At 50.4% G+C, this 7,657-nt stretch overlaps 1 pseudogene; it reads left to right on the top strand.

Annotated features, from left to right (window-relative positions):
• Positions 1-5,688: 5,688 nt before the first annotated feature.
• Positions 5,689-7,406, top strand: LOC116836242 (zona pellucida sperm-binding protein 3-like; annotated as a pseudogene).
• Positions 7,407-7,657: the final 251 nt, after the last annotated feature.

Below are 7,657 nucleotides of genomic sequence, written 5' to 3' on the forward strand. Positions count from 1 at the left end.
TATACTAGGGTATCACTGTCAGGGCAACTAGTACCTCACGGTACCCCACTAAACAACTTTTATTTTGAAGTTGGCAAGCTCAGACTAGTGTAGATAAGCCTCCTCCAGTTGGAATTGCTACACTAGACTTTACAAGGTGTCATGGAGGCTATTGCTAATGAGAACAGCTACCAATGGACCAAACTCATCCCTGGTGTAACTTCAGTGGCCAGGCATTCATCATAATCCTGGCCCTGAGGTGGTTCAGTTGGGTTTGGCTTGTTAGGCCACTGTATAAACATCACTTAAACAACCTCCTGCACTTTATCTGGATTGGTCAGAAAAGTAGGCTGCTCAACACCCTTTACAGTGGGAGGGGAAGTGGGGGAAGGGACTCTGCAGCTATGCTGACCTCTGTAGCTGGCATCATCCAACCTGCCTTGCTCATGTTACAGTGAAAACTGCCAATGCAGGGAACAGCTCTGTCCCCAAGTGGGTGCATAGAGCAGGAGCACTGATGCCACCAGTAGTGTTGGGGTGGAGGATGCCAGCAGCTATGAGGTGTGTTCCTATTGGGGAGATAGGAGATACACAGGCTATTTCCTGAACATGTTCATAGGGCTGTGCTGCTGTGGGGAACACTATGGCCTTGTCTACACTGAATAGTTTTGCTGACTTGTTCCTCCTGTCAATGTAACTCCCTGCAATGGCAACATAATAAAGCCACCTCAATGAGTGGCATAGTGCTTCTGTCAGTGTAGTTAGGGTGACTGAGTGACAGTGTAGATACTGTTCCTTACGTCAGCTATTGACTGACTGGCATTCTTGTCAATTTCATGGCTCCACTGAAGTCATGTAATTCACAAGAAAGCCAGTTTCCACAGCCTGACTGCTGCCAGGTCTCCACTCAGAGCTGGCTTTAGGCTGGTTCCCTCCCACCGCCCATGGGGCCTTGCTCCCCTGGCTGGAGCATGGCAATCCCTATGGCCCTATTACCCTGGCCAGAGAGTGGGCAGATAGCTCTAAGCACATGGCCCTGCTTCTCGCCCCCCCCACCAAACCTGAGCAGGGCTTGCTACACTATGGCCAGTCCTCCCCTGTCTGGAGTGTAGTAAGCCCCATGGGCCCTGGCAGAGCACAGCAATCTGAAGTGCTGCCAAAGACTCAGAGTGCTGCCGGGTGAGTACAAGGCCCATGAATCCAGCCCCACACTTGCTAAAGCTGGCCCTGTCTCCACTCCATCCTGGCTTGGTCTGCTACCTGGGCTCCCCACTGGGAGCCCTACTGCCCCCCAGAGTTGCTGCCAGGAGTGTGGCAGCCAGCTAGACTCCAAGTGTGGATCTCTCTTTGAAGCAAGAAGCCCCAGGCAGTTGTACTCCTGGTTGGGAGCACAGAGGTGAGAAGCCCTGGCTCTGTCCCCCAGGTTGGCACCATGTCCTCACCAGGATCACTACCACTGTGGCTGCTGTCCACATCCTCTGGTTGATGGTAAATTAATGCAGTGGTTGTAAGGTGACTTAACATAAGTCCACTTAGGATTGTAGTGTAGACAGCTTAAGTTGGTGAAGTAGCAAGTGTGTGTGTGTGTGTGCGCGCAAAGGGGGGTGGAGTTCTTCCATAAACTAGGGCAACTGAGAAGAGTGATTCAGCCCAAGAGGGGGAGGAAATAGCATACACAAGACCATGTAATCTGCCAGGCAAAGGCATAAGTAGATCCAAGGGCTGGGAGGGGAACTAACCAAATTAATACTGGGTAGAGGCTGCACTCTCTTAGTGGGATGAGTGAAGAATCCTTGGTAAAGCTTAGCAAGGGCTGCTGTGGATCCACTATCGTGGAGTCCTTACATCAAGACCAACACCACTGGCTTTGGCCTGGACCTGCTGTGGCTTTCCCTACTCAGGCTGATAGTCTACACAGGCTACCACCTAAGGGCTAGTCTACGCTGGCAGCGCTTTAATGTGGTTTGTGTCATGGCACAGCACTGGGAGAGAGCTCTCCTAGTGCTCCAAATCACCTCCACAAGGGGTGAGGCTACCAGTGCTGGTGCACTGTCTACACTGGTGCTTTATAGCACTGAAACTTGCTGCACTCAAGGGTGTCTTTTCACATAGAATATCAGGGTTGGAAGGGACCTCAGGAGGTCATCTAGTCCAACTCCCAACTAAATCATCCCCGCCAGGGCTTTGTCAAGCCTGACCTTAAAAACATTCCTGAGCAAGAAAGCTACAGTGCCAGTGTAGACATGCCTTTAGAAGGGCTGATGTGCCCCAGTGAATCTAAAACTGGAGGTGCATCACTAACGGTTTTTATGCTGTTCCCTATTGCCAGGCTACCTGGGCACATCACTAACATGAGGGAGGAGATCCTGATATACACAGTGCTGGGGGATGCTTGGCCAAGGCTGCCCAGGGTGAAGGGGCAAGTAGGGTAATTTGCCCTAGGTCTTTCAGGGGCCCTGTGAGTCCTGGCCTGGTGGCAGGCTGGGTCTTCAGCAGCAGGGGACCCTTCAGTTGCTCTGGGCCTTTGGCAGCACTGAAGGGCCTGCTGCTGCTGAAGACCCAGACCGCCACCAGGTGAGTACAAGTGCTGCAGCTCTCCTGCTTTGCCCCCTGAATCCTCTGGGCAGCCTGCTGCGTGACCCCATTCCACCACTTCACTCCTGCCCTGCCTCTTCCTGCCCATTCTACCCCCTTTCCCTAAGCATGCTGCAAAACAGCTGCTTACAGGAGATGTAGGGAGGGGGAGGTGCTGATCCATGGGGTGTGCTGGTGGACAGGAGGCATTGGGCTGCACTGGGTGCTTAGCTCTCACCATTTTTTCCCATGGGTGTTCCAGCCCCAGAGCACCCACAGAGTTGGTTTCTCTGCTCACACAAGATGTGGGGAAGAAATTTTATCCCTGTTTGACACCTGTGGAAACTGAGCCATAGAGAGGCTGTGACATGGTTTCAAAATAGCAGCCATGTTAATCTGTATCTGCAAAAAAGAACAGGAGTACCTGTGGAACCTTAGAGACTAACATTTATTTCAGCATAAGCTTTCGTGGGCTACAGCTCACTTCTTTGGATGCATAGAATGGAACGCACATATTTATACATACAGAGAACACGAAAAGGTGGAAGTACCCATACCAACTGTACGAGTCCAATCAATTGAGATGAGCTATCATCAGCAGGAGGAAAAAAAACCTTTGAAGTGATAACTGAGATGACCCATAGAAGTTGTGAGGAAAACTTAACATGGGGAAATAGAGTCAAGTAGTGTAATGACCCAACCATTCCCAGTCTCTGTTTAAACCTAAGTTAACTGCATCTAATTTGATTATTAATTCAAGTTCAGCAGTCTCTCATGGTTGTGGTTGCCTAAGAATACAGTGGCAGACCCAGGAATTTAACCATCAACTGGTGAGTCCAAAGCCAGTGCTTCAACTGCAAGCACACCCAACTACCCAGCTGAAGGTCAGCAGCGGCGTTCTGCACACACTGCCCTCAAAAGAGCAGAGCTGGCTCTATCCCCTGACAGTATTACTAACAACCCCTCTGTTCTCCCAGCCTCCCCACACCTGGTGCTGCCAAGATACTGACTGCTCAGCTGCCTCCAGGACAACTTTAACCTTCCCACCATTCCTTACTCTTTCAACACAGCCCTATGTTCTACTCTAGACAGCTCCCAGCCCCTGACATCCTTCCACTCTGCCTCCTAAACATGACTGCATTTATCTACCCAAAACTGCAGTTAGGGAGGGGGGGTGTAATCATCCCCATCTCACACAGGGGAACTGAGGTACAATGGCAAAGGGCCAAAATTAGTGGCCACCTACCTAAATTCCCATGTATGTAATTTGGGGGGGGGGGGGGAGTAAAATTTGGTTTTAAAGATAAATTTAGCTGTAGCCTTCATGAAACTGGCCACAGAGAAATTCCATCATGTGGCACCACAAGATGCCCAGCCGTGATTGGTATCCAGTTTAATGCAGGCCCTTTAGAACCAGCCCATGGCCCTCTGCCCAATCAGCTAATCCACTGTGTAAGTGGACTGTTCAATGGTTTGTTAGACAGCAGACAATTCAGGCTGCCTGGGTTCCATGCCTGTGTTGGAAATGGAAGTGTTCTCTAGTGGTTAGAGCTGTGGCTACTGACAGGACAACCAACACATGCTTTGGATGTTCACTTCAACAGCCAGCCTGACTCAGTGGATGACAGTCAGGTCCGCCATAATAATGACCTAGATATTAACATGACCTTTCCCAAGAGGACCATTGTGCAGCCTCTTGGTGACCTTACCTGTAAAACAGGGGGAGACAGGTCTCATTCTCCCTAGTGCATGCAGAGGAAGCTACAGTCAAGTACAAATACACATAAATATGAACAGCCATCACTGGAAGCAACGACTCTTGAATTTACAGTCTCCTGGGCCGAATTCTTCCAAAGTATTTAGGCTCCTAACTTCCATTGAGCCTAACTACTTTTGAGGAACTGGGTCATGGTTCCCAGCCCAGTCCACTGTCCCCTGGTTGAAAGAGGAGTCCTGGGTTTAGCTGTGTATACAGGCACAGCACGGAGGGGTCTCAGAAAACCCCTGGGCCATTCCCCAGGATCAGAAATAAAACAATGATTTTGGATAGGCTAAGTTTTGGAACTTGTTCTTCGGACTGGACATTAGCCCTCAGCAGGGGTAGCCCAACAATCTCCATTTCACATGGATCCCGCCCCAATCATTTCCTAGCTGTGCAAAAATATCATGATAAGGCTGTTCACACAGGATACTCAACATTTAAAACCAGGCCACTTGGGAGAGCTGTGGCTGGAAAACCCGTTGGTCAAATGAACTCAAGTTTGCATCCCAAAATGCCCCTCAGCTGCTAAACCACAATGCCAGTTTGGAGCTGATCTGACTATCAAGACCAAGTTCAGATGCCCTTGGGATCCAGGAAGCCCGCTCACTACTAAAGGACCTCCCTGCAGCCTAAGGGGAGGATCCACAAGTCCCAGATTCCAAGTGAGTACAGGCGACAACTAAAGATAAAACAGGGACAGGAGTGAGGTCACAGGGCTAAACGAAGGGAACCTGACGGGGACACCGAGCAGATAACCCCGCCGAGTTCAGATCCTATTGGGATCCAGGAAGCGGGTGGGCAGAAGTCCACCCACTGCTTCAGGACCTCCCCCAGCCTAAGGAGAGGATCCACAGGACCTGGAAGCCAAATGATTCCAGGGGACAACTAATGAGATAACAGAGACAGGAGTGAGGTCAAAGGGTCAAACAAAGGGAACCAGATGAGGGCACTGAGCAGCTAACCACACCGAGTTCAGATAAGAGGCAAAATTCAGAGACCAGAAATTTAAACAGAGATTGTGTCACAAACGTAACCATATTGCAGCAATCACTGCTCCATAGTAAAAATCCCCTTTGGCTTTGAGCATCAGCACTGCAGACGTTGCACAGCTGATATTTCACGTCCACATCAAAATGTTTCAGCCTTTAATTGAATGAAACATCACAGGAATCTCCCAGAATACAACTGATGAACTGACCAACAGGTGGGGCTGATTCCCATTGTTCCTCCCATTTCCTTGCTCCAGTGATGGGTTGTGGATGTGATTGAGCCCCAGCTGCCTGCAGGCTAGGGGAGGATGATAATTACCTGGGGCAGTTGTCACCTGGCTTTAGATGCAGGGTATAAAGGGCTCAGAGCAGCAGATTCTCTCTATGCTAGGTTTGCTGCAGGCAAGCAGGATGGGGTGTAGAGGCAGCCTGGGCTTTGCTCTTCTGTGCTGGGTGGTCAGTGGGGTGACTGGTTACAATCCCTGGGATTTCTCTAGGAGGGACTCAGCTATCTGGAGACCTGCCCCTAGGGTTGAGCCCCCTCACAGACAAGCCCATGTGCCTTCTTTTTCCCAGCTTTATCCCTGGGCTCAGGTTGATGCTTCCCAGCTCAGGGCTGTGTCTCTGCTGCAGCCTGTCACGGTGCAGTGTGAGGAGGCTCAGCTGGTGATCACTGTGCACAGGGATCTGTTTGGGACTGGGAGACTGATCAAAGCTGCTGACCTGAGCCTTGGCCCAGCTGCCTGCCAGTACATGTCCCTTAATGCTGCAGAGAACACAGTGACTTTTACAGTTGGGCTCCATGAATGTGGCAGCACCTTACAGGTAAGGTAACTTCATATAAGCCAGGAACTTCCTGTTTGTGTGGATTTCAAAGGGTAACAGTACTGTGCAGGCCTTGGCTCAGTTACTGACCAACTGGCTATCCCTCTGGAGGGAGGGGGTGTCTTTTTTTTTTTTTTTCTTAGTTTCAGTCTCCTTATAGTTGAGAATTTCATGTCTGTGCTAAAAGCAGGCTTAAGAGCACATGTGGGAAGGGAGCCATGGTGGCTGTCAGATTTCACCACTGGACATGTGTGCCCAGTCCAAGCCAGGGAATTTTACTGCCAGTAAAGCATAGTTTGGCACCCTGAATTCTGAGCTCTGCAAAGACTGCAGAGGGGAAGGGGCCAGCTGAATGTGTTTCTGTTCTCTGGTAACTCAATCTGAGTAGTGGGGTGAGTATGTTGTACCTGGGGGTTACTCTATGGCACTTGCCTCAGAACAGGCACAGAGGAAACTAGTCAGCAGAGTCATGCAAAACAGAGCACTATGGTAGCTCCAGTATTCTGATGGCTGCTACAGCAGAATGATCGTAGGAACTACTTATTGAAAGACATGCACTTTCTGTAGGCTGGCGAACTGTCTTTAGCTGAGAGCTGTTAATATTGATCTTTAGCTGAGAGCTGTTAATATTGTTAAGATCAATATTAACAGCTACTTGCCCTTAATCTATCCAATGTCCCTTCCTTCCAGATGACCCCAGACTCCCTGGTTTACAGCACAAGCCTGAACTATAACCCCACCCCTGACAGCAACCCAGTGATCCTGAGAACCAATCCAGCTGTGATTCCTATTGAGTGTCACTATCCCAGGTCAGTGTCTGAGGTGCTCAGGTCCCCTCCCTCCCATTCAGTCCCTGTTGTCGGATCTGGCTCAGTGACTGAGGTTTGCTCCTCTCACAGGAAGGACAATGTGAGCAGTAAAGCCATCAAGCCAACCTGGGTTCCCTTCAGCTCCATCCTGTCTGCAGAGGAGAAGCTGGGTTTCTCCCTGCACCTGATGAATGGTAGGTGGGAGGAGCCTTCAGGGGAGCCGGAGCCTTCAGGGGAGCCCGACCCTGCCTGCCTGTCTGTCCTGCTCACTGTGAGCTTGCCTTCCAGATGACTGGAGTGCTGAGAGACCCTCCAATGGGTTCCAGCTAGGGGAGGTCATGCATATCCAAGCTGATGTCAACACTGGGAACCATGTGGCTCTGAGGGCTCTTTGCCGGGCACATCCTGTGTGGCCACCCTGCCCAGACAGGGCTCCTCTCCCACTATGCTGTCATTGACTTCACATGAGGTAGAGCTGGGAGCCTTTCTAGGTGTAAAACACAGATATCAGGAACTCTCACTGACCCTTGGTTTTCTTGTAGCCATGCTGTGCGATGGAGGTCACGATAACCACCTCATCCTTCATATTCCCCAGCCCAGCGGAGACACTGCATTCTGGTGGGATGTGTTCAGTTTGCAGGAGAGCAGGAACTTGGTGACCAAGTTTCTGCTCCACAGTCAATTTCCCAGGATAAGTAGGTGTTAGTGTCTCTGGGATG

Source organism: Chelonoidis abingdonii, chromosome 9 (assembly GCF_003597395.2).
Source record: "Chelonoidis abingdonii isolate Lonesome George chromosome 9, CheloAbing_2.0, whole genome shotgun sequence".
Lineage (NCBI taxonomy): Eukaryota > Metazoa > Chordata > Testudines > Testudinidae > Chelonoidis > Chelonoidis abingdonii.